Source organism: Anser cygnoides, chromosome 5, assembly GCF_040182565.1.
Source record: "Anser cygnoides isolate HZ-2024a breed goose chromosome 5, Taihu_goose_T2T_genome, whole genome shotgun sequence".
NCBI classification, from domain to species: Eukaryota; Metazoa; Chordata; class Aves; order Anseriformes; family Anatidae; genus Anser; species Anser cygnoides.
This window is the reverse complement of record NC_089877.1, coordinates 9,039,890-9,067,532: the sequence shown is the minus strand read 5'-3', so window position 1 is coordinate 9,067,532 and position 27,643 is coordinate 9,039,890. Positions and strand designations below refer to the sequence as shown.

Here is a 27,643-nt window from a genome sequence, read left to right as displayed (position 1 = left end):
ATTTAAATATCATGGGAGCCCTTTAAATAGCATTGAAGTCTTTTTCTTCTAAAGTAAGGAAAACCCAGCAAAGCAGTAATGTGCATGTGTAATGGGAGTATTACAACAGTCATCATAGGTCTTTGAAGACCCATGGAACTTTGTGATTTTATCCTCCTCTTAACATCAGGTGGAAAGTATTGAGGGCAGGATCCGAATGTGGGAGAAAACATTGTGAAACAGTCATCCCAGAGGTATAGGAAAAGTGAAATCAAAATTTAAATTTATTCAAGGCATATGTTACAGTAGTAGAAGCACAGCATATGATCATGTGAAATACTGATGTAAGTTAATTTAGTTCAGTGCAAATATGAAAGCTAACGACTGTTGTTTTCACAAAGACAGTTCCTGAACAGACTGCAAGTGACAACAGAACTCATTCCTATCCAGAAAGTTCCACTACTTTCTCGGAACAAACACTATCAGACAAGTCAAATTGGATACTTACTTTCTTTTTTTTCAATAAAAAAATCTAAGGAAAGGCATTCAGGCATTTGATCTCTGCTGTAACTGCAGGTAAAGATGTCATAAAAAACAATACTACAAATTGCCTTCCAGTCTATAAAAATGCAGTACTTGTTACTGTGAGTTAGATAATAGGCATATTGTCTATTAGATATAATGGAATACATTCAGCTGGACTGTTGCAACCTAAGGTGCAAAGATGCTTTCATATGAAAAAGTGATAATGTAGGACACACTGAACTATTCAATTTTCAACAAGAAACAGGATTCTAAGAATAGCAAGGCTAGCATGTAGTAACCTGAAATACTGACACCCCTCTGTATTGTTCATTGGAGTTAACACCAAACATGCCACAGTAAGGTATGTGAACTAATTTTTTAGCTCCAGATCTACAGAAGATTGATTATATCAGCTGAGAATTATGTTCACAGACAGTAGCTTATGACAAATTCTGTGAATCCTTCAAGCAGTAAATCGTGCTTTTAGATATACACCATGCTGTTGCAGGTAGACATCTGATACCATCACAATGTTATTCAAGAAGAACCTAAAAATCTGCTCTCAGATTTAAGTCATAGCTCACCTTATATTGTGGCCAGGAGATTTAGACATGTCATACCACACTAAAACATTAAGAGTAGGTAGAATGCATCAATGAAATAGCGTACCTCTGATTAATCTGTGTGCATGCTTACTAGGCATTCCTGTCACTTACTGTTGTAGCAACAAAACTCCCAGCAGGACAGCAGTCAGCAGATATAGTTAGATCTCATATTAATGAGATTAATAATGGTTCAGGCTGTGAAAAATTATTATAGATGTTTGTGCATTTTTATTTGAAAAATAATAAACATTCTTTGGTCAATGGAGCAGTAGCAAATTGTTATAACATTCTCTGCTAAATTAAATAGCTCCAATTTTTTTTAAAGATTTACATGACGTCACACAGGTTGTTTTCAGAATATATATAAGGATGTTTTTTTTAAAAAACACCCATGATCTACTCCTATTAGTTTACCATGCTGTAGAACCCCTCTCTCAGAATTAGTTATTTTACCTAACTTGGGAATTCTCTGGCCCAGCTCTTCAGGAAGCAAACAGGTCTCTATTGATTTGTTCTAAAATTGCTTACGATGCATTCTATTCCACCTGTTAATCTTCATGTTTGTTTATGTCAGTCCCTCTCTTTGTTTATCTTCAAAGCTACCATCAGCCTCCTCAGTCTCTTTTCAACCTCTGAGTGCCTGCATGACCTGTAATACTGAAAATTGCTCCATCATCTCTATAAAGAAATTCTTTACCTCTTTTGCTTCAGCAGTCTGTCAGTTTACTCTGACTTTCACCCTTACCACCAGTCTCTTGAGAGAAAGTCCAAGATCTTTAAATCTCCAGGCCTCATTTAATCCTTGATTCCTCTATTAAGACTGCTAACAGAGGTACCACCTAGTATTTTATTTCAAATTATCATGTTCTTGATAGCCCAGTTCAGCATCCTTATTTTATGCAGATAGATACTAGTTGTCTGTGTAATCCCATTCTAGTCAATTGAACAGATACTTAAACACTATTAAGGAATAGCTCCACAATCTGGGGAGCTATATCAGTTTATATGAGCTGAAAATTTAGTCAATACCACTGCCTGCCTGCACACAGTCTACCTATGAATAAGCATGCATGATTTATTCTTGTTTTAATAAGGTTGTGCATTTTTAGTCACTCATCTCTTTTAAACCACTGAAGGCATTCATATTCACTTACCTGTTGACATATTTTGCATCAGCTTTACTTTTCTTTTACCAGATGTTTGAAATACGGTGAATAATGGGCTCAAATTTCAGGTCAACACAATGAAGCATAGAGGTTTTCAGTAGGTTTTGTTGAAAAGTTTGCCTTTTTTTTTTTTTTTTTTCTCTTAACAGCAGAGTTGGTTTGGTAAAACAAAGTGTATCAGAATCATATCTTTGCCATTTAAGAAAACTGTATTTGAAATAGGTTGTGGAATGGTAACATACCATGCATATCACATAAACAGTTATGTGAAGTAGTCATATTTGCCAACTATACCTGTAGACTAAACCTCAGTCTTATGATCTTATGTTTTTTATAACTTACATATCTGATAAATCTAGATGTAATAAAACCACCCACAAGCAATAGAAGAAAATATTTATAAAATGTTTATATAAATTTCATAGGAAATCCAGTCTTTTTTACATCCCTTCCAATGCCCTCATTAATGGATATCAAACCAAAGATACCTTGTTCAAAAGATTCCAAACTTTAGAAATAACAATAAAGCCTAAGAAGAGATTAGGAGAAATAAAAGTGCCTTTATTTTGCAGTGACTCCCTGAGTAATGAGTACTTTTATTGAAAACAAATAGAGGAACCTGGAAGATGATGCAGTGCTAAGATGAAAGCAGACAAGCTAAAACAAACAAACAAAACCCAGATTTTCCCTGCCTGAAGAAAATTCTGTCCTGATTCTAGATCTGCCAGTTGCTTTAAACATGACGTCTGTGAGAAAACACATCCATAAATTTTTATCACGTTCGAGCAATAGGCTAACTGTGGATTGTCTCTGGTGTTCCAGAAGACACCGGACAACTACACATCAAAGAAAGGGGACAGATTATACTTTCTGCTCCCACATCTAATATCATGATTGGTAGCAAGTCTTACTTCAGTTAAGTAAAATGTTCATTTATGTAGAGGTTGGAATGTCTCCTTTTAGAGTATATGTTCTTTCAAAAATCATACTGGAATGAAGGAATTTTAGAAAAAATTCTATTTGTGTCCTATTTTTTCAAGGTTAATTATTGAAGGACTATGGGAAGAAGACTATCTGAATGATTTTTGATTAAAAAGTATTACATATACCTTAACTCAAACTACTCAAATATTTCTTAAGTCAAACTCGCAGATGTAACCTACAGTCAGAAAAAAAAATCTTTCTTGAAGGTTGTAATGAACATTCTCGCAAGATATAAAAATACTAAGATGTGCAGTGAAGCTTTAGGATGTAAGCCCAGTGCCAGCAACAGAACATGTTCACAGCTACTTGTAATTTAAACATGAGCTTATTTTAAACAAAACTGAAGTGAAGGACACTATGGAATAAAATAAAATTCTGACAACCAGCTGGCCAAAAGTTCATCATGCCGTTGTTTACCTGCCTGCATTATCTCCCTACAGAAATCAGAATTTTACCAACACACCTGTTAAATGTCTTTCTGGAACTTTAACTCAATTAGTAGCTCAGGAAAACCTTTCACTTACAAATCTTTCCACTGTGACTTTCATGTTACATCTGGTCACATTTTTTCCTCAGAAGTTTCCTAGTGGACAATAGCTATATCACTAGAGTCTCCTTTTTAGGTTTCCACAAAACAGGCAGCATATATTTAGGCAGCAAAGCCTGCATGGATCATGAAAAGAAGTTTAAAAAAAAAAAAAAACCACTAAAAATTTGTTCACTTACCACTTCAAGAAAATAGATTTTCTGCAGTGGAGTTTTCAATTATTAAGTATGCTCAACCAATAGTTAAGAATGTTTATTGATACAGAAATAGTAATGTATATTTTATATATTAAATATGTTACTATATTATTTGTGTAACAATAAAAATTGTTGAATGCTCCATGGATGGTTTGAATAATAACCAGTGGAATTCTCTACTATATCTCAGAACTCTCTCAGCTGACAGTGATTGACCAGACTGAAAAGGGTAAGGAGAAACACATACCACTAAGAAATACCTCAATAGTGTGAAGATGCTTTGCTGCTACACTGATGACATGCACAGAGAAAAGCATTATGAAGAAAGAGTAGTCAAACAACGATGCTTCAGTTTGACCTAAATTCCTGTGTATATAATTGGGTAAGCTCACGTGCCTACTTATATACTTCTGGGTAAGAGCAGCTTTCCTTATGCTGAATATCATTCAGGATTTCAGTATTTACTTCTGTGAGACCAGGCATTCTTACTCATAAAATGGAAGTGGATAGGTAGTCCAAGCAAAATGGTTGCTCCCCAAAATCTGTTCAGTTGTACAGGTGCTGTGGGTCTGCACAAACTCCTTATGAAGAAGTGAAGCCAGGACAGTTCAGTTCTGATCATTTTGTTATGGTTTTTAACACCTTGGTAAAGGTCTTTACTAGTGTTTAATAAGATCAGTTACTGAGATATTAATAATTGTGCTTTTAAGGGCAATGGAACTTAATCATGGTTTGCCTTCCATCTAAGACACAACATTTGTGTTCCATGGCAAAGCAAGTTGTCGTGCTTTTTATCAATTGATCATATTCAGATCAAAACACGGTGCCAGTTTTGAAACTGGTCATGTGCTTTTTCATCACTGTGCCTGTCTTCCCTGTCTGCTTGTATATAGGCAGCAAAGGAGAACCCACAGTCATTGGATTCCAGACACAATGAAACAACACAAGCCTTTTAAATTTACCCTTGTTGCCTGCAGATTAGTCTAGTATAGTGGGGAAAATACAAGCATGTATGTCACATTCACACTGCTTTTAACCTGTAATCTAGGGAGCTACTGTTTGACCTATACATTTGATGCAGTAACTTGTCTATTCAACCAGTTAATGAAGATTACATACCCTATAAATTCAATTAAAGTTTTATTAATTAATGGTTATTATTCTACATCTTCTCTTTCCAATTGAACTAGTGTTCATTGTGATATTTTGCCTATGAACTGTTATAAAACGAAACAACTGTGAGAAATAGAATACTAAATGCAACTCATTATCACACAAAATATCAAGTGTTTTAAAATAGTGATCATTTCTTAGAATACATAGATTTGAAATACCTATATTTATAGGCATCTCTGAAATGTGTGATTGCACACCGCTTCAGTCAACTAAATATAAAAAGACAATAAAAAAGTTAGTCTGCAGAATCTTTGATTAACTGGATAGCTTAAAAATTAATGCTTTAAGAACAATGAATTATATAGTGCTACAGATTACTCAGAGATGCTTTTGTGGATTATTTTAAAAAGAGATGGTTAATTCCCACAACATATCTCCAGTTTTTTAATAGAAGCGCAAAAAAAAAAAAAGATATGGAGGAGACAAGGATTCAGTAATCCAAAGTTCTTACAGAAATTTCTCCTAGTAAGTCTTTATAATATTTCTATTTTTGTCTTTTGAGCTTTTCATATTTGTGTGCATATGTAAGACAGGCAACCTTTTATTTCATTCTCACTGGCTTTAGGCTTATGCCATGCAAATTCAAGTCATTTGGCTCTGCATGTAAAACTTTCAAAGGTGGTAACAAGTGTTAATGCACTGCTGGCTGTCATGTGTGGAACTCCTACTACACCTGAAATAGAAAAACTGTTTCTTACAGTTTTTTTCTTTATTACATTAAATGGTTCCGTGCGTGCATGTGACTAAATTGCAGGGGCAAAAATACCATTTCTTTCATTGCATTCACCTTCCTTTCCAACAAGATCAAAGTTATGTAAATGACTGACCTTTATCAGAGCAATTTCACATGGCAGTGTTTTGTGATGGGGAAAAGAATGAAGCATTTGTTTTGCCCTTCATATTTCTTAATGCTTGGAGGATGTATGGAAGACAAAGTTGCAGACTTTGGGAAGGAAATAATGGCTACTTCAGCTGCTTTGAAGGGATACTTAAAAATATTTTGTATTTGCATAATATATTATGTTATTCAGAGCTGACTTTCAAACTTCAGCAGCTGGTGTATATGCCCCTAGTAAGGTTTACAATTAAATTAGAAGTCTTATATTCTGATTACAGTTGCTGAGAAAGTAACATGCCTGGAAGTGTCAAAGCCAGAACTATTAAATTGGGTTTTATTGGAGACATAGAACAATAGTTTGAGTATGTTTGTGTTTGCTTTTTTGTTGGTGGTGGTTTTGCGTGTGTTTATTGTTTTTGTTTTGGATTGGCTTTACTACAGACTAATTTAGATCCAAAGCCAGGACCTTCTTTATCTATTTGTCACTGGTGACATTTCCATTTACAGGTTCAAACCTCTCTTTTTTGTGGATTAAGTGTGAAACCCCTGATGTAAATATTATTGATTGGAATCATAGAATAATTGCTGATAGTCAAAATTTTCTTTTTTTTTTTTTCCTGTCTCATTTGCATCCCTACAGAAATGGAAAGAAGTAAAATTACAACAAGTAAATGAAAGAAGTTGAATCATATATTTGTGGTAGTCAATTTTGGTTTCATTGTTACTGAGTTGGATTTTGGAGGGGTAAGATGTGACATAAGTGGCTTTACCAGTATGGGCAAAGTTTAAGCTTTAATCTTGCTCACTGTTTTGTTCTCTTTCTGTTATACACTTAGAAAATTTCTGTGTATTAGCAAATCCAAATAAAAAAGAAGTGCCAAATTTTCCCAAACACTATAGGAATGCATGCATAGGGAAGAAACACAGTTGCATTTTAGATAACAAAACCATACTGTTGGTAATTGCTTATGGTCTTACTGCCTGTAACTCATTTGTAACTTCAGGACGTCTTAGCACTTGCATATGTTTGCAAGTGCTGACATCTGCTCAAAGGAACACACAGAAGGTAAAGAAGCAAATGGAAGTTGTATCTTAAGCAGTTTTTTTTTTTTTTTCCTGAATGAAATAGTATTGAAAACCTGCCTGAATTTTACCTTGAAAATCAAATAGTATCTGGAGTTAAATATCATTTAAATATATTATATTTAAATAATCATTTAAATATCATTTTCAGCTGAAACCTGGAATTTTCATGAATGGCTATTAAAATGACAACATTGACTACATTATCTACTCAGTGTCCTTTCAATAACATGAGTGTATGATAGTAGACCCCACACATATTATTTAAAACAAAAGGCATGTTCAGATTCGAGATCAACCTACACTTCATTAGCTCCTCCTGTCCCCCACCTCCAATCCTTAATATTTCACCTGCATTTCAGACACATTAAGTTTAAGTTCATTTGAAATTAACTCCACTGATATTCTCCACTGCTTGAAAGTCTTAATATTTGAATTCGTCTATTTAGCTATCATGAACCTTGATGTAAATATAAGTGTCATATGATTATAAGGAAAAAAGGTTTAATATCTAGTTTCACAGCACCATTTTTTCAGCTGTTATAAAAGGAATATATTGAATAGCAAGGCCAAAAGGGAATTGTATATCTAGAAACAAAGACAGTAACACTGATTTAAAAAAATGTAATTTTCAACTGTTTCATGCTTAATCGATTCATCAGGTGAAGGTATTTAACCATATTAATATTGGCTTTTTACAGCCAGCTCTAAAGTAAGACTGAAATGTTGGTTTTGTTGTTGAAAGCAATTCAAATAGGGTGGGTAAGTGGAAAAAAACTATTGAGTATTTTCAAGCCGTAAAGAGACAGATTCTGCTGTTTTTATGTGTTTCAAGTAATATTGGCAGCAGAAATAGGCCATAATCTTTTGTCACATTTTATTCTACTTTCAATAATAACTCAACTCTACTTTCAATAAACTCAACAGATTTACAAGAGCATTACTGACAACGGAATTATCTGGGCTATTTGCCATCTGCATTTTAAGCTTAAATATAAAAGGTTTTTCATTAGGTACCTGAAATAAACATGCCTTACTACTGGCATAAACATTTTCAACAAAGAACATCTGTCTGATTTTCATTCATCATAATGACTTTGTTTTTCTATTTTTTTAAATTATATTTTACATTGGTATATAAGCAATAGTGTCAAGCTTATTTTTTAATTGAATTATACTACTTAGTCTTTAATTATAAAAATATCTATTTTATATTATTTATACTACATTGCTGTATATTTGTTTATACAATGCATTTAATTATAATGCTTTTATCTAAAAAATGACACTTCTGCTATCAGCTTTATACCCATTAGAACCTACTAATCTCATTAAGGGATTTTAATTCCTACAGGATAATTCACGGATACGTACATGCACTGGCAATAAAAACGTTCCATTGATCTTCCACAATTGTGGAAGGAGCTATATATAGCTAATGCTATTGTGAGCATATGTTGTGCCTGCAGGAGGATCTGATTAGATGAGATACTTGGAAGAATTCCATGAAACAACAAATTGAGATAATGAGTGCACTGAATAACTAAAGCCTTACAGACATTTATGGACATGCTTAACTTCATGCACACTGCTAATCCCATTTACATCAGACTTTGCCTTTGCGTAGACAACACAGATCCAGAGTTAGATGCTAGATATTTATATTTCATATCAGTAGAGTATTTGTGCACCCTACAGTCCTTACAAGTTTTATCTATTTACCAGCCCTCAGAGATGGAAAGTAATGCATTCATTTTGAAATCATACACAAGAGAAGATTAGTTTTTTCTAAAACATTGCTAATGACTTGCTCTTTATTGCTACCTTGAGATAATGCCAGTGAGTATCCAATTAAAAAAAATCATACTTTGAATCTTTTAGTAAGTACTCCGCAATCTGCTTATGAGCAATCCATATGACATGACTCCTCATCTCCTCACTCAGATGAGTACTATCTAAAATGGGACAAATGAACGGGACAAATAAACAGGAGAAAATTCCAAGCTACCACAGACATGCTCCAAGTGAAGGTACTTTTTTTTTTTTCTGTAAATGATCAACTACAGTTGCAGATGAGTGATCAGTTGCAAATAAATTTATATCTACACTGACACTGAAGATACTGACATTTCTGAAAGCATAGTAAAATAAAACCTCTAATTGTTAATATAAAAAAAATACATTTTTAAAATACAAGTTTCAGAGAAGACATAAATCATTATGCTTTATGATATCAGTGGAGACCTAGTAACTGAGGTTTAAAAAGAAGTTTCAGTTGAAAGCAAATTTTTCCAATCTGGTCTGCCAAAAATTGTTCCCATGAATTATCTGCCACTGTCAAAACTATATGCTTGAGCAGGTGATCTACTGCATTTAGTCTATGATAGCATGTTCAAAATTCCTCATTCTTAAGTTTTATCTTGTTTTCTTTCAGTTTTCACCCTGGGGGTGCTGGTCAACTGAAGGCTCAACATGAGTCAGCAATGTGCCTTGGCAGCCGAGAGGGCAAACCACATTTTGGGGTGCATTAAACAGTGTAGCCAGCTGGTCAAAAGAGGTGACCCTCCAACTATATTCAGCATCAGTGTAGCTTCATCTTGAATACTGTGTGTAGTTATATTGTGTGTAGTTCTGGTTCCACAATACAAAAATGATGTTAAGATACTTTAAAGTGTCCAGAGGAGGGCAACAAAGGTGGCAAAAGAGCTGGAAGGCATGTCCTATGGGGAGAGGCTGAGAACACCTGGGTTGCCTAGTCTTGAGGAAAAGAGGCTGAGAGGCAATCTCACTGCTCTCTCCAAATTCCTGAGGAGGAAAACTGGAAAAGGAGTTGTTGGTCTCCTCTCCCTGGTAACCAATGACAGGATGTGAGAGAACAGCACAAAGCTGCACCAGGGAACATTCAGAATGTACATTTGGAAAAAAATCTTTATCGTGATGGTGGTCAAACAGTGGAACAGGCTTCCTAGCAAGGTGACTGATGCCCCTTGCCTGTCAGTGTTCAAGAGGTATTTAGATAATGCCCTCACTAGTAAGTTTGAACTTTTGTTGAGCCCTGAAATGATCAGGCAGTTGGACTTGATGATCTCTGTAGAACCCATTCCGTCTGAACTATTCTGTTCTATTCTCAACACTTTTGTATGTGGCTAAGACAAAACATTAAGAGGTTGATGCCTACTAATTTAAGTAAATTTCAGAAAGACTGCATTTTTTCCAGATGGAACTGCAGCTCAGTGGGAGAAATACTCTGACATAGAATATACCAAATACATTTCATCATAAAAATGTACTTGGAAAAATACTTTCCCTGTAAAGAAATGGCATTATCATCCACAGGGACATGGGAGTTGGAAGCAGCTCTCTAGTTTTACAATGTATTGCCATTTCTTCAGCAGTTATGCAAAAGACCACACATAAATAAAACTTATATTACTAGATTCTTCACTTTAGATTTCAGAATAGGAAAATGTTTTAGACATAATACTAGATTCCAACATGTATTTCTCTCTCTTGTGATTTGGTGTTCTGAAAGACTGTTTCAAAGCTCTAAATTCATTTTAAAGATGGGTGAAAATGAGTCAGATCAACCACTGATCAACTGAACTGGAAGAAAAACAAGTGATAGTTGCCTTGGGTTAACCAGAAGAACTCGTGTACACTCAACAGTAGAAAAAGAGTGTCATCTGAAATGTTTACCTCAAAAGCTGTCTAAACCTTTCTAGTATTCTTGGAAATACTCAGGGGGATAATGGCATCCCAGTAAGCAACAAAGCAAGAGACTTTTCAATAGATAACCCTTCTGAAGACTGATTTGTAAATTAATGGTATTTAATGCAGTTTACGATTTTTATTAACTACTCTATCACAAGTTTGTGATATCTATCAACTATCACAAGTTGTGACAACACTATCTTAAGTTTGCAGTTTCTTAAGTACAATGATAAAATAGCCAATAAACTAGCATTGGCAGAGAATCCCTTAATATGAAAAATGGTGCAGGCCCTGGTTTAGAGGGTATATTTTTTTCACTCGATATCTGCCAGACTTGTAGCTTTACCAATGTATTACAATGTCTTCAGGCTTTGTCTGCAACAGAAAATCTAATGGAGTAGAGAAAGACAAATCAAGGGCATTCACCTACTGAATCAGACCTCAGTTTCGGTGTCATTGCAAGAAACTATCAAATCATTTTGGAGATGTCACCTTCACCACACTATGTACACTGAACTCAGTACTAGATGCAAATTACTGTTCACCTTGCAGAAAACATGTTGTAACACAGCTGCTTAGTTCAGAGAGGCACTGTAAACCTCCAGGTCTTTCCCAAAAGATATTAGCTCAAATACAGTACATCATTAAGTACAACAGGCCTTGCTGTTATCCTCATATTGAGGATTTTGATTCAAGCAATACAATGTTTTTACTTAAGCTCTAGAGCCACTTCCTAACAGAACAGTGAAGTATCTACACCTAGAGACATTCACTAAGCACTATCCCAAATTTTACAGGCAACGTAAGGAACTTCTCTAATCAACTTTGTAGGTCACAAAGTAATAATACCTTCATTCAACAGGTCTTTCTTCTTTAAGAGATTTACATTTTATGAGTGAGGGTGTCGAAACAGTTTCTGTAACTAACTTTTGGTTTCATGTTTGTTTAACCTCTTAACTAAGAGATAATGGCAGATCTAAGGGCAGATCTAAGGACATCAATTACCGCTGAATAAGTACAATAAAAGCCATACAGGAGTAATTTCGTTTTCAATTACAAAATTTCAGCCTAATATTCTGTCATTTAAGTCATAAAAAGGCCAGTGGCTATTCAGCTAGGCTATACGATCCCTAGGGGACAGTGTGCCCACAGGTTCTATTCTCACAAAGCTGCACAAATTAATCTTTTGCATCGTCTGCCTAGCCTTTTGGTACATCAGTCATTCTTTACTATTACAAAAGGTATTTCTGGGAGTTTCATCATCCCTAAATGGTATTTCTTAACTTACTGTGTATTGAACTAATCAATCATATTCTTATTGTCATTGATACAGAACTACTCGAATTTCATTAATTCTCTATGATGATTTTCATGATACTGATAGACAAATTTTGCTTCTTATTTGCTGTTCACAACACTGTAGCTGTTTTCCAACATGAAAAATTTTTCAGCACCATAATTCCCAAGGTAATTATATAGCATTGTTGCCTCTAGTCTGATATACTTTCTGCTCCTGTTCTCTACTCTTTCTCAGATTGTTTACATGTATATTTCAAGAGAAACAAGCAGTCTGGAGTATGGCTGGGTTGCATAAGAAAAATCAGGAATCTCTGTGACAGCTGATGAGAGAGAGAAAAAGAGAGGCATTTGAAGTTACATATAATAATTTCCCTTCAAAATTTGAACTAGAGGTGGATAAAATTAAGTTCAAATCTCAATCCCAAACTGAATTAAAAAAAAAAAAAGAAAAAAGTATTGATAATCTGGGTCCAAATTCTGAAATATTTTCTCAACACCAACTCAAATTAATCTCACAACTTGAAAGAGTGCCCTGTTCTATACAACGTAAATGAACTATCACTGCTGGAGGTGGCTGGAAATTTGCCAAAAACCTAATAAATAGGCAAGTCAGGAAAAGGAAAAAGGAGACAGCTGTGGTTGTGGTATATAGTCTGCGGTATTTTAAAAAGGTGATAATGGCAAAAGGCACATCCATGGGGAAAAAAGGTCTGAGTCTTTTCTCTGGGTGATAATTCAGACTGTTAGCAACCCCTTCTGTTTCACCATCACAACTAAATTTTCATGTGCTATGTGTTAGTTATGTTAATAACATTTTTAAAATATCTTCAGATTGTTTCTCTGAAAAATCTTGTATGGAATTTTACTTTAAAATCAATACCTTATTCCTTTTGTAGCTATTTCATGTGTGTAAAAGGCACTTAACGTTCGTGAAATGACTAAATTGTCTCAACCGCTACATGTTTATTTTATTAGTTGTTCTTCAAGATCTAAATCATCTGATGCCTTAGGGACAGATACTACTCTAGCCTACCAGACAATTCCCACTGACATCACTGAAAGATGCACCTGTGGATTTATGGTGGAATAAGACTCTTAAAGTGAAGATTGTTCATTTGGGATTAGGTTGGTCTTAGCTTTTAGTATTCTTGGGTTATGGAAGCAGCTTCTTATTAATCAGTAATGTCAGCCTATTGAAGCTTTTAAGATTTGACTTCTCTGATGGTTTGGAATTCCCAAAAGAAACACAGAGAGAAAACCATATATAACTCTCCGTTGGCAGCCCACTTCTAGCCCAACTGAATCTCAGGTTTCATTGTAAGAGTTTTGTTCTTAAAAGCTGAATAATTTCTTAGATATTTCACTATGACAAGGAAGAAACAGAAGACAATATGATAATTCTTTCCTCACTCCACAGATCTTACAGCAAATTTCCCCCATGTCAATCACACGGAAGCAAAGCATCACTCCCCTTATTTTCAGTTTTGTACATAGCTTACAGTTCTTGTGTTAGTCTGAAAAGAATAAATCTCCCAGTCCATAATTTACTGTGTATGCATGTGAAAAGCACATCTCTTGAGGTTTGGAACTGAAATTATTTGTTTGCTAGTCTGTAGGGAAGACTAAAAGCATTTTCCTCACATACAAAGGCTACCCCTTTTGTTTCTACATACAATATCAGACAGTAGTTAGCGAGAAGAATAAAATATAGAGAAAACATTTGCATACAATGTTTTGCAGTTGAAGAGCAGAAATTTTACAAATGATGTTTACAGCATGAGTAGAAAATGCAAGGTTAAACATGAAAATACATAGCAAAGATGAGCAATCAGCTATCACTTACTGGGTTGCTGGTATCAAAATATCTCTCATTACCAGTCCCTGCAGTTTCACCTGCTGTCAGGTCTCAGTTCTAAAGTACCATGAATTTTAAACTCCCTTTTCCTCCCAAGAGGCAGTGTTAATAGCACAGTAGACCAGTCATTAACAAAACTTTCCCTGATCAAATCTTATGTTTACTATATTCCTCAATAGCTACAGAAATAACTATTTTCCCTCTTTTGTCCAATTCTTAGTAGTAAAAGAGGTTTTACCTTTAAGGCCAGACACTGAAAGTAAGAGGTACATAGCAAGTGAAAAAGAAAACTCATCACTCTCAGACACAATTTTCCTCCCTGATTCTCCAAGATTGCACAGTAAACCAACAGATTAAGAATAGGAAGAAAATTAGAATGGTAGAGAAAAGAGGTAACAGCTCGCCTTTTCCCCTCATATTCTACTCCTCTAGGACAGTCATGCAGAACAAAAAGGAAGAAGAATTCATCTGTGAGTTTCTCCTGCTCTGCATCTGTCTTCTAGCTTGCCTGAGAAACTATCCCAAGTCCATAACAGAGGGATTTAACAGCAGTGGAAGGCACTAGCAGCCTTGATTCAGAAAAACAAAACAAATAAATCAGAATAAATATATGAAATTAATTTCTTGAATGTATGTGAGTAGAGTTCTCTCTTTCTCTGGACATCCACACACACATGCACACACAAACTTAGGCATACTTGGGCACACACATTTAAGAGAGATTATTCTCAGATTTATCTGGCTTGTGAAGCTTTCTGACCAACAATAAACCTGTGTCATTGGGTCCCAAATCATTCACTACATTTAAGTACAGTCTAACTTCCTCAACATGTTCTTATGTTTCAAAATTTTTCAAAAATCATGATCATGTTAAAAAAAATAAGGCATTATCTTGGCTTCTAGTGCTTTCCTCCACTTCCACACGAGAAACTAAAAAATAAATTGAGGATTATGTAATTCTGAATCAGGCTTGTCCTTTAATTTGTCAACCTAGTGAATATTCTAGGGGACTTCTCAAGTGATTTGGTTCAATCCTTGGTAATTGTTCCTTACGCACTGTTTTTGACTCCAGAAATCAGAAACTATGGTGTAGCATTTGAAATAATTATTTACTCAGATGGCTTTTGCTAATACGACCTTTTAGCTTTTAATGAAACCTGATATTTCATTTTCTTTCACTAATCTTACATTAATCTTACATTAATCTTAAACATTAATCTGATTTTCTTTCATTAATCTTACTATAAGTATTAGGAACCTTTCCATTGCTTGCCAGTACTTTTAAGAAACAGATGGATTAACTGAAAATGTTACTCCTTTCTCAAAAAGCTGATTAGCTCTTTCCAGTAGTCAACACCAAACTCCTCATCCTTTCGTGTTTAACTGCAATATACAGAATCTCTGACCAAGCCAGAATATATGGACCTTTCACCATTCCTTTTATTATGTGATCTAAATGTCACTCTAATCTATTTTAACTATGTGGTACATTAAATATTTGTCCCTATTTTAGATAGTAAGTAGGGCAAGTTATTTTCTGAAGAAATAGTATTTACTGTGCATGTGGGTGGTTGTTTTTATTCCGTGATATATTCCACAGTTCAGAGAAGCTGAGTTTACCAGCCCTGTTGAAGATAGCATAGGGATTTACATCTCTTCGGAACTGACAGTAACTGTCAAGAGCAGTAATGCCTAGTTGACAGTGACAGCTGACAAAGGTCATTTCTGAGTTAAAGATGAATTAAATGTTCTAAAATGTGAATGCAGAAACAGCTTTAAGGAGGAAAGCATGTTAGAAGAAATGATGTCCCATTTACCAAAAATTACCCTTAAAATTTCAGCCTGAAGTGTAATGCCCAAAGCAATTTACTAAAAGAAAAATGATTACAGCAAATATAAGATAAGAACAGAAGTAATCCAGTGTTTAAAGCTAAGAGAAAGCAGTTTTCTTACATGCCACAATTTGAAATAATTAAGTTTTGGTAGACTGCTACCAGCACAAACTAAAGAAGAAGGGAAAAACAACAAAACAAAACAAAACAAACAAACAAAAAAAACTCTGAAAATGTTACCAAAACAAGACCAGTTATCTCTTTTATTTTTATCAGTATTTCTGGATATTCACCATAGTGACTGGCCAAGCATAATTTCCCTTAGGGATTCAGTTATGCTTGAGAAATCACAAAAGAGACGATTTTGTATATATACTGTTGAACTACCAACTCAACTTCTTACTTACATTAACATTCCTGTTTGCTAGATTCCAAGTTTTTAATAGTTCTTCAAATGTGGGATAATAATATTTATAGAACCTGAAAAAAAAAAAAAACAAACAATGATCTACACTTTCTTTGTCCCTAACTACTACAGCAAGGTGAATTGGAACAAAGCAAAACATGTTATGACTAAATAGATAAATGTAAAATATAACAGAGAAATGTATTTCCTTCAACATACTGTTTTAGTCTACCAGTTGAATGATAAAATGAACTATCACAGTTGCAACTCAAGGAAACGTCTGTGTAGGTTTACATGGATAATGAAAGATTCCTGGCAGAGTTTTCTTCGGCAGCCAACACACTCTCCTCATTCTACTGAAATATTATTGCAAATATAAGAAAATACTTCTATTTTAATGATAGAAGCAAGTAACAGAGTCTTGTTACATTGAAAATGCCCTTAATCTACCTTCTCACAAATCACTACTACTACTTAAAATGAATTTATAAGGCACAATTACAGTTGAATTGTAGCTGACTGAATATCAGAGAACTGTTGACTCAGACTACATTAACTTCTAGTATGTACTGTAATCTAGTATGCTGTAAATATCTCAACTAATCCTACAGCTCAAAAGTAAAAACATAATAAAATACATGGACATTGTCAGATGTCAGACCTTCTCAGTAGGGACAGATATATTTGGACTAAGGCCAACCTACCTCTTATTTTTTCCTGAATGAAGAGACCATATTAAGTTTAATCTACTATTACAAGCCCTATTTTCTGGAGATTTTAGTTTTTTCATAACTCTTTCCCTTTCAATATTTTGCTCTCATTTTTTATGTCTGGAACCAGACATAGAATTCTGATAACATTCCTGTCACTGCAAGGATAATACAGGTAAAGCATTGCCTCCCCACTTCTAAAGGATATTCTACTGATTGTTTAAGGATTAGGGCTGGGGTTTTTTGTTTGTTTGTTTGTTTAAGTATAACTCTGAAAAATGTGTTCTGACAGCTCTTGACAGTTTCATTCTGATCTTCATTTCCATGAATGGAGGGAATTCAAAAACAAGTTATGCATGACAGAAAATGTTTGTTAGAGATTTTTTTTTCTTGGTGCTACAGATGCATACACAAGGCATTGGATTCTGCTGTATTCACAATCTGAATGAGGTTTCTTAATGTGTGCTAGCAAAATAAACAATCCTGTGATGCTAAGGAGTCATGAAAAACAAAAGGAAAATGAAATAACAGTCAAGGCCCTAAAACTTGTTCCCATAAAGGACCAATGCCAATCATCCAACCTGACTGGTCTCTCCATCGTCACAATGAATAAACCAAACCATTCTGACAAAGAATCAATATGGCCTTGAGAATTTCACGGGACAAGTCCAGTGTCTTTTTGGTAAGTTCAGTCATAAGTCACACTTATCAGCCTCACTGCCTGAAATTATATCCTGGACCAAGGGCTGATTTGCTTAACTTCAACTGTGAGCTGTATGATTCTCATCCACATTTTTCAACACAACCAGAAAATTCCTTCATGTTTCCCCCTTGCTATCATGACTATTCCTGCACCATTATTGAAGCACATGGAAACTTTCTAGAAAGCAAAGTTTCTCTATAAAATACCTATGTGTTTTGTTCAAATTTTTTACTTTGATGAGTTCCTGCTGAATTAAAGACAAAACTCCCACAAACCATGCATGGATTATTTCAATGTGCACGAGGGTCTAGACCCGTTCAGAAAATCTATTCAAAGTCAAGCTGAAGTTGGTTCCTGAAGTTGGTTTCAGGAAGTATTTGTGAGACAGTTTGCTACAAAGCAAATTCACTTGGTGAATTTCCATAGAAATTATTCTTGGCTTGTACGCTTCCCAGCCCAGGGCAAACCTCAGGATTTTTCAAGCAGAGGGAGCATGGGGACCCAGTGCCAGTTTGTCACGGTGATCAGGAGGCAGATGACAGGCAGATGATTTTTTTTTACTACAAAACCACAAAGCCAAAATCCTTAGATTCACAGTATCAATTACAGTGCTAGACTTGGGATTTCTAGCAGCCAATAGCAACAATAACGCTCATGGTATCGATTTATTTTCTTTGTTCCAGAGGCCCTGGGAGAATATTTATTTAAGAAATACCATACATTGGCATCCCATAACAGCATTTTTTGCCTTGTAGGAAATTTGAAAGCAATTTGAAAACAAACAAATCAACCTTGCAAACCCCAGTGTTCTCAGCTAGCTAGCTTGATCCTCACACAATATTTTAATTAGCATTTAAAGAATAAACTGATTTTTTACATGTCATGCCCTAGGTATGTTTTTTAATCCTTAGTGTGTGGGTCTGCTGAATGTATTCTAGTTACTTCTCATAGAGATCAGACATATTAGTTCAATGGACCTCCCTTATCTACATTGTGTTGGGTGTTATAATATACCTTACTATACATAGCAAGTAACACCACTTCTTATGTGTTGTTGCTGTTGTTGTTTGTTTTCTGTTGCTTGTATACTACCTTAAGGGCCATAGGTTTTGTTCCAGTGATACATTTAAGAAGATTTAGCAGAGCAAGCAGGATAACATCTAATGGTTCTGATTAGATTCCAGGTTCATTTTTGGAAATATTAAATGTACCACATTTGCTGCAAGTACCAGAATTCTTGGTTCAGATATTTCCTACTAAATTAAAACTGGGTTAACAGAAGGTAGCATGCAGCTGGTGTCAGAAGAATGACGTGTTCAGAGAAAAAAAAAAAGTGATGCCTTTGCTTAGTGTAGCCTTTTCTTAAAGAGAGACAAACTATTTCTTCTAGGAAGTGAATAACCATGTTGCATATACATCATCTAAAACTCAGAGTATGTTGCTAAAAATGTTCCATATACGGTCACGTCAAGGACATTTGGGTTATATTTGGACTTTTGAAAACCTAATCCAAATTGCCAAATGATGAAATACATCATAACCACAATGGGCTCCAAGAGGAGCCTATTTCTTTTTGCCAGCTGATGTCCAGACCTAATCCAGAGGCGAAAGACGGGGGATGAATCCCAGATGTAAAACACGTCTTTACTGTTATGTTATAATGTCTTTGGTTAAGAGGAACTTTAGCAAAGCAACCAAAAAACACTATCTTCAGTTTTCCATTCAAAAAAAAAAAAAAAAGCTTTCAAAGGAAACTGTCAATAATAGAGCAGCAGCTGCTTCATTTTGTTTCTCAGAAATACCACATGGTGATGATTTTACAAGTAATTGTTGCAGATGTTTACCTTGTTGTGAACTACTGCCCTATTTAATATCTGCCAAACGGGAGCTTACTTGTAAACATACAAACTTTTCCATATGTTTCCTAGCAAAGCTTTTACAGAAAACCTTCAGCTACATACAAAAGGACTCCAACAAGTAAAACACTCTGAGGTCCTGCCACCTCGTGAATTCTATTCTCATTTGTGAAAGTGTTGCCGCTTGAGAAGGGTTTGCACAAGGAGACGAAGAATAAAAAAATGAAATTAATGGTCATTGCAACCAAAAACATCAACATTCATCCAGAAAAGAAGCTGTGTAAGAAAAATCTATGCCAAAGAAAGCTTCTTGCAGCAGCTAGCAGGGTCTAATGCACTAAACATGCATTAAAGAGAGAGAATGCAAGCACTTATATTCTCAAAGTAAAATGAGACTCACATTCTGTTTTCCTTTTTTACTGATTGTCCCTTCTTAGAACATATGTTTGCCTTGTCAGCCAAGAATGACATTAAATTTCACAAGACAAATTGCAGCTTCCGTAATAAATGGTTTCTAAAGGATTTAGGTGTAAATCAGAGAAATTTCAAATCTGTTGATTATGCTGTACTAAGCTACTTGACAAGCGCAATCCATTGCTGAAAAACACTCAGCAACCGCTTGCTATTTGTCATGTTCTTTAGAGCTCAGAACAGAAAATACTCTCTCTGTTCGACTGCATGCTTCCACTAGCCTTCCAGAAGGCTTTCCTGGGTTCTTCCCCAGCATGTAATTTTCCTGATACTTCAGTATCTATTTATACCACATTTAATATTTATAATGGCAGTGAGATACACTTTACACAAATGCAGTGTTACGCAGTTGCAGTGGCTGAGAGAGTCACCAAAACTTTATCAAGTATAAATTGTTTACATACAATTTTTATGTTATCTTGCTTGGATGAAAGAAATGGTTAAGTGCTGATTTGATGCTTTAAAAGAGAAGAGGGAAAACACAAAGCAGTAACCTAAGTGACCAGTGAATGAGTGAATGACATTATCATCACAAGGCAGTGCAGCAATCGTATAAATACACATATCACAAAGAAAAAATATTCCTTTTGCATTTTAGAAAACATAAGAGCATATGTGTGGCCCTTGCTGCCCATAGCACAGCTGCTGCATACAGTCCTTCTCCCTCACTGCCGACAGGAATTCTTCATCTCCTCTTGTGTACAGGAAATTTAAGGGAGGATGCTATGCAAATACATTTTTGTAGTTTCAGTCCAGACTAACAAGTCATAGAAAATCTTACCTCACAACCACAGTATTCATGTACACAACCCTGTCTGCAAAGTAGCATTAACCAAACACATTTCTTGGTGTGGTAGGTTTCTTTGGGAAGACAGAATATGGTACAGATACAGTCTCAATTTTGCATGGACCAAGTTAAAAGCAGTATCATTACTCACTTAGTTGCCTTAGCTCAAAACAAGTTCAGACACACTAGAACAGTACAGTGAAGAGAGCATATGGTGAAAAATGTTCCTTTCAACCTTCACACATCAGCCCAAAGACTCAATTTAAACACTTCAGAGAGGGCAAGGCACTTCAGCATCTGCTAATGAGCACAGGAGCTTTGTTACACAGGTTGAACTTAACTAAGGATCCTTTCCTAAAGTACGTGAGCAGAGCTCTTCCAGCAATGCTGCTAACAGAAAAGGCTTCTGATATACCTCCACCTCAACCAGAGTGACAGATGTCTGATATGTTTTACTCTTGAGTTAAGAATTCTTCATCCGTTACACTCTGTTGCTAATACTGATAGGTTAAATAAAAACTCATTATAGTACCTATATTTAACGCTTTGTGCACTATGTAAGAGAATATTCTTATTTTAGAATTAATAAACATGTAAATGTGTTAAAACACCTTTAAGACGATGCGTTGTCCTGCCCAGCTAGAAATGTTTTGTATTTCCCTGCAACTCTTATAAGTATCAAAGTTGCTAAGATTAATGTTCATATCGGAAAATTTAGAACACTTCCATTTAAATAAAGCTCAGCATTAGTGTATACAGTCCTCACCCTGAAAAAGGGGTTGCCAAGGGACTACAGTGTGCTATTCCAAGAGAAAAACCAAATAGTAATTCTACATGTTATATGTTTCTAATTATAATCAACTACAAAGCCTTTCTTAATGAGACAACTGTGTAAACAAGGATTGTTCTTACAGATTATAAAACTACATGCTCTAACAGTGGGTATTACTAACTCCAGAACAGAGATGCTTCTTTATAAACACAAAAATCATTTTCATTATTATTTTCTGTTGATAAATTACCTATGGGATGTTTGATACTGAGTGCATCAGTGTCATTCTTAGTCATCTGGCCACAATGGACTTTGAATCTGTCCTTCTGTCCCCTCACTCCTTTTTGCTAGTGCCACGTGTTATATTGCTTCTAGTATTCGGTCCTGTGCATGCAACTGGATGTGCACTGGACCTCTAAGACCACAAATAATCCCATTGAATGCCTCTACAATATTTTACTTGGAAGCACCGCATTCATTCATTACTCAAAAGTTGAAATTTTGAATGCATAAGAACAATATAATCTTCTCTGTCTCGTGATTGGAGACTGGATTAACACAGTTCTTCAAAACAAATTAAAAAAGAGGCTGGAATAAAAAAGATTGAAAACAAATGCCATCTGATGAAATGAAAGGATTATTCTATATATAGTCACAAAGACATTTTTCCTTTTTTTAAATTATTCTCTTAACATGGGACATGATTTTACTTCTGTGAATATTTCTGAGCGTCAATACATTGTTAAAATATCTTAGGAAAAAAAAAAAGCATGGCAAAAGAACGAAAAATCTCAGTCAAATCTAAATTGAGCAAACGTTAACAAATATTTTGGCAGATATTCCCTCAGTTTAATTACAGAATGAGTCATGTTTAACTATCCTTCTGGGTTACAAATGTAGAGTTCCTTCAAAGATTTATTCCGTATGTAGATATAACATATGTGCATATCTAACAGTCTTATGAATATGTTTTCTCAATATACAGCTGCTGACAATATGCACTATTTACAAAATTAGAACAATGCTCATTTGGATTCCTGAGACAAAGGAGAGGTGTTATTACCCTATAATGTGTTTTCCTTTTTAGAACAGAACAACAAATCAGATTATTTTAGATAATACTCTGAAACCAAGGAAAACTTGCATTATTGTATTAAAACCTAAAATGGAATGACCTTAAAGAACCATCTGAAACTCTTTGATATGAAGAAACTATAGTCAGTGGTTCTCAGTTTTCAGTCTTTCTTTCCAGGGATCTACGGACTATTTATTGAAGGGATCCACAAAAACTAATTACGGAAAGCAAATGCATTGTATGTATCTTCCACTGGGAAAGTTTTTATGGGCATTCAAAAACTGTCAGAGGTTGAAACCCATTAGAACTATAGCCTTTTCTCAGGTGAAACAAAAGTTTTGCTAAAATAAGTTTAAGAAGTGATGAAAATACTTTAAAACATGCAGATTACCTCCTCTCAAAAGGAAACCAAGGTGTTTACTTCTGTAAAAAGGTTAAGAATGGTATGAAGCCAAAGCCTTTCAAGCTGCGTGCTAGGGATTATAGATCAGGCCTTGCTCCAATGCTGAAAGGCAAAGCAGTCCTGTTATGAATCAGGGAAGTCACTGAAATTAAATGATTGCTAAGTTCCAACACAAAGGTCTAAGCAACAGCAGCTCTAAAGAGAATGTGATATTATGCAGAGAAATGCTGCTTATATATGTGAGTTCAACTGCAATTTGTCTTGCTATCATATTTTAATCTTTGACACTTGTGAATATTAGAAGTTAAACAACCAAAACCACGAGTTTACTGCTACCAAATACACACACCTATTGCTTAGACACTACAGTGGCACATATAAATTACCAAGGTTAAAGCTATCAGCTGACATCAGTTGACAGAGATGCATCCGTCTCATATGCACTGGTATGAATAGTTTTTTGCCGTACAACAGGAAGCGTGGGTTAGATGAGTTGGTTCTCAATCTGCTATAGTGTGCAAGTGTGTACCTGTGGCACATTTTTCTACTTCTGTTCTCCCTAAAAAGCCTCATAGTTTCTTCACCTCCTAAAACCTAACTGAATGAATTACAGTGCTAACTACTTGAATAGGAAGATATATCCACTGGAAACCCTACATCCATTTCTACATTCAACCCTGACCATATACGTTTCCTGGCAGACCCAAGATTAATGTGTTACATTTTTAGAAGAGGTATTACTCACTTGGGCTTTTCTGCTTTCAATTTTTAATGTGGTAGCATTCTATCTTTGTACCTTCATTTCCATCCTATGAATGAATCATAAAGAATTATCAATACAAATGCTTTCAATGTTTAGCTAGTTAAGGTTCCATTACAATATCCATCATTATGTTCAGTTATCAAGAAATTACTTCTGTATCACAGCTGTATTCCACCTACAAAAATGTGGGGTGGGGATGGACTCTAGTGAAGAAAACTTAAGGTGTCTAGATATTTCCTAGCAATAACAATGTAAAATGTTCTGGCCCTTTTGTGTTCAAAATGCAAATACAAATTAGAAGCTGAGCATTTTAATGACTCACTGATGTCTCAAATGCATTTAATTTTGACAAGGCACGCATGTTGTTCTTGTATTACTTGTGTTATGCTACACTTTTTTCTGTAGTATTCCATTAACTTTCCAAACTTTGGAATTCTAAGAAGGATTAGATTTTATATTCTCCTCTGTTAACAAGTTGTTAGCAAATATAGACAAATATTGATTGGGATGCAGGTGTCCTCTTTACCACAACTCAGACTATTTCTTTTGAAAACTGTCAAGTTCAACATAAAAAAGAAACACAAAAATGAAATACACCTATAGAAATTATTCTGACTCTAGGCAGTTACTTATTAAAAATCACTGCATTACTTATTAAAAATCAAATATCAGGTTAAATTTTCAGTCAGAAAAGGCAGTCACATGTTATAATGATGCCCAAGGCAGTATCTAAATATCTTTCTGATTTTGGAAGAATTCTAAATAAGCACTGAGGCCTTAAGATCGTATCTATAGTGGTTTCCAGGGTTTTCCCTTACTTGTTGTTTTTTAGATGTAGCAAGCATGGTAACTGTAGTTATTTATAAAATTAAAATATTTTAAAATAAATTATTAAATTTATATTATCAGTAATTATTTTATTTGAAAAGCATTTCATACTGGGATCTCTCAGAAGAAATGGCCATTGAAATACTCCACTGGTTGTACGATAAAATATTCCTGGCTACTTTTCTTCCAGTCCATGTTTGAATAGGTCAGCAACAATTGGGCACACTACAACACATTCTCAGTTATTCAAATATCCCAGAGTCTAGCCTTGAAATCATGGAATAAATGAATGCCTCCTTTTTAAAAAAACACTGTGATTGTAAAGAAGCTAAGAACGTCAAGAATGGACACAAAAGGAGAAATTTCTGGGGAATATAGCCCAATCGTCATTAGCATTCTCAACAATCACAGGATAACCCAGAGTTGAATTTCTACTAACATATCACAGAAGTATTTGTATGCTCCACTCCTTCCGCAAAAGAACTACATATTGTGACAGACTGTTCACTCTCTTGGCTACAGAAGTGAAGGCAGATGATGAGAGGTCACAGTAGACTGCAGATTAATATATGAAAAGTCTGACTTGATTCTGATAAGATTTCTTAAATAGGAAAAGGAGATGCATTGGCAGGTGCTGAGTAGTAAGGTTATGGTGGGGGGAAGCACCGAATCACTTTCTGTGGAAGCACAAAGAGCTGTGCATTTGTCTGACAGGCTTGAGATTTAATGATTAGATTGCCTTCAGGAGCAATCACGTGTTTCAGACTCACTACTGCTGTCCACCACCACTACTTCTTCATGATGCTAGGGCCCCTTACATATCAGCATTTCAGTGGCTAACTCTGGGTGTAATTTTACTTTTAGCATAAAAGTGCATTTTTACACTGCAGCTAAGGAATCTCATTCAAAAACAACATAAAACCACAAGAAAACTAAAAACAGACACTATCTGATTAAAGAAAATGAAAGCACATTCTCTTTTCACAGTTAGATACCCAATAAAAACTGAAACGAAAGTCTGAAAATAAATTGAGAAATAATTTTTAAGGGGTATCATTTTTTGCATAGATAGTTAGGCAAATCTAGTTCCTTTGCTAAATGATTATGTTTGTATATTTGTACTTATATTCTCACATGCATTTAGAATACATACAAAACTTACCATGACAATTTTTTGCCTTTTAATTCACATGGTTGCAATGAAGTTTGATGAGCACAAGGCACTTGGAAACCCTTGGATGAAAGGCATCGTATAAACATTATTCAACAGCACTTCAATTATCAGTAATTCAGTATTCACAAGTCATAAAATAAAGACTTGGTTGCTGTCAGTTCCAATCTCTCTAGTAGAAAAGCAATAGTTCTGATAAGCAGAGAGAAAATAACAGTAAAAACATGGAGACAAACACTGATTTCTAAAGCTGAGTACTGCATCTTTTATTACAAAACTTTTGGATGGAAATACTAACAGACTTTTTTTTAACCATTAATTACAGAAGATTTGTAATCTTCTGTATTATTCTGTAATTTGTACAGAAGATTTTCATTTGTGAAACTTACACCTTTTGAGTAGCTTTTATAATCATAAAAAGTATGTTTACTGTTCCTACTAACTGATTGCCTTGCTGCAGTACAAGCTAAGAGATCAAAGAATGTGCTGGCAGTGGAAGCAGAATTGCTAAATCCAATATCTTGACTCATTCTTTTCATTTTAAGAAAGACAGATGAGAAAACTGGCAATGCACTCTATATATGTATTTGTGCCAAACAGCATTGTCCATCTAGCATAACTGATCCAGCAATTATAGTCAGAAACTAGAACTTAAAGAAAAATAAATTTGTGCATCAGTGTCATGGTGATGTGGCATCATACAGTGTTAAGCATGAGAAATATCCCTTATCCTCATACAGACTAACTAGCCAACAGTGTCCCAGACAGATGAGGACTCTACACTTTGATTTTAGCATAAATGATAACCACTTTATTACAGATATGGGTAGAAGAGAATGGAAAGATTTAGATCATGTTTGTTTGTTTGTTTGTTTTTTCCTCTTACTACACTATCCTTTTCCTGCTGAAAACAGCAGAGAAAACACACAATGCTCAAAGTGACCAGAGGCAGGCAGAGAAGGGGGCGGGGGCGGAGAGAACCCACTATGATTTTTCCTTCTTTGAGCAGTAAGATCAATATCAATACTTGCAGCTAGAAAAGAAGAAGAAATTGTTATTTTTGGAAACAAAATAAAAGAGAAGCACTTTTTAATGCAATGGGTAATGAACTAGATTAGGCTGTGAGAGGGATGTGATATGAAGTCATGGAGGGTGACACTAAAGGCAAGTTCAATACAAAGGGGGGAAGAATTAGATAAATTAATGTTCAAAACACTCATAAATTGACTTTAAAATGATTAGAGATTTATCCTTAGCCATTAATAATACATCAATGAAGGATGCTGGGGAACAGAACACAGAAACCACCAGGATCACAAGCTCATCTCTTTTTGCCACATGCAGGAAGAAAGTATTGGCCTGAAAGGACTTGTAGTGCATCTCTCTCATTCTTAAGCTCTTCTCTGTGGGTCTGAAACAAATCAGAACTCTAACCATAAGTTAATAAAAATTTCCTTGAAAGAGCTACAAGGGAAAACAATGCAATCAGATATTCCCAATACCAAGTAAATATTTGTTTTTCATGTTTTAAAGTTTTGTTTCTTTAAATGCAAAAGAATAATAGAATTGTGTACTAATTGATTTGATCTCATTTAGGATTGTTGAAATTTCATAAAGCACAGAGGCAGCACTAGATACGTTTCCCATTTTAATACCTCTACTTTCCTATGCAAGGCAGATTAGTCCATATGGGCAGCCAAACTATGCACAGGGTATTTACTAAAGAGTATTTTCTCACACAAGCTGAGTAAAAAGCAATTCTGTGTTTTCTTTGTAAATATTGAACTTCCATAACATTCCCTGCTTAAAAAGATGAAGTGTTCTGGTATTGGCTGTTATTTTGCTCTCACCACCCTGTCTACTATGGATCATTTCCAGACCTGGATACCTTACAGTTAATA

General features: G+C 35.0%; 1 protein-coding gene across 8 annotated transcripts in view; it reads right to left on the bottom strand.

Annotated features, from left to right (window-relative positions):
- The window catches only part of LOC106033952 (uncharacterized), a 233,281-nt gene that overhangs the window by 109,045 nt on the left and 96,593 nt on the right, over window positions 1-27,643 (bottom strand). For all 8 annotated transcript variants that reach the window (XR_010831916.1, XR_010831915.1, XR_010831917.1 and 5 more), the window contains exon 3: window positions 16,205-16,277. The gene's annotated coding sequence lies outside the window, so the exon portion shown is untranslated. The remainder of the gene's footprint in view (window positions 1-16,204; window positions 16,278-27,643) is intronic.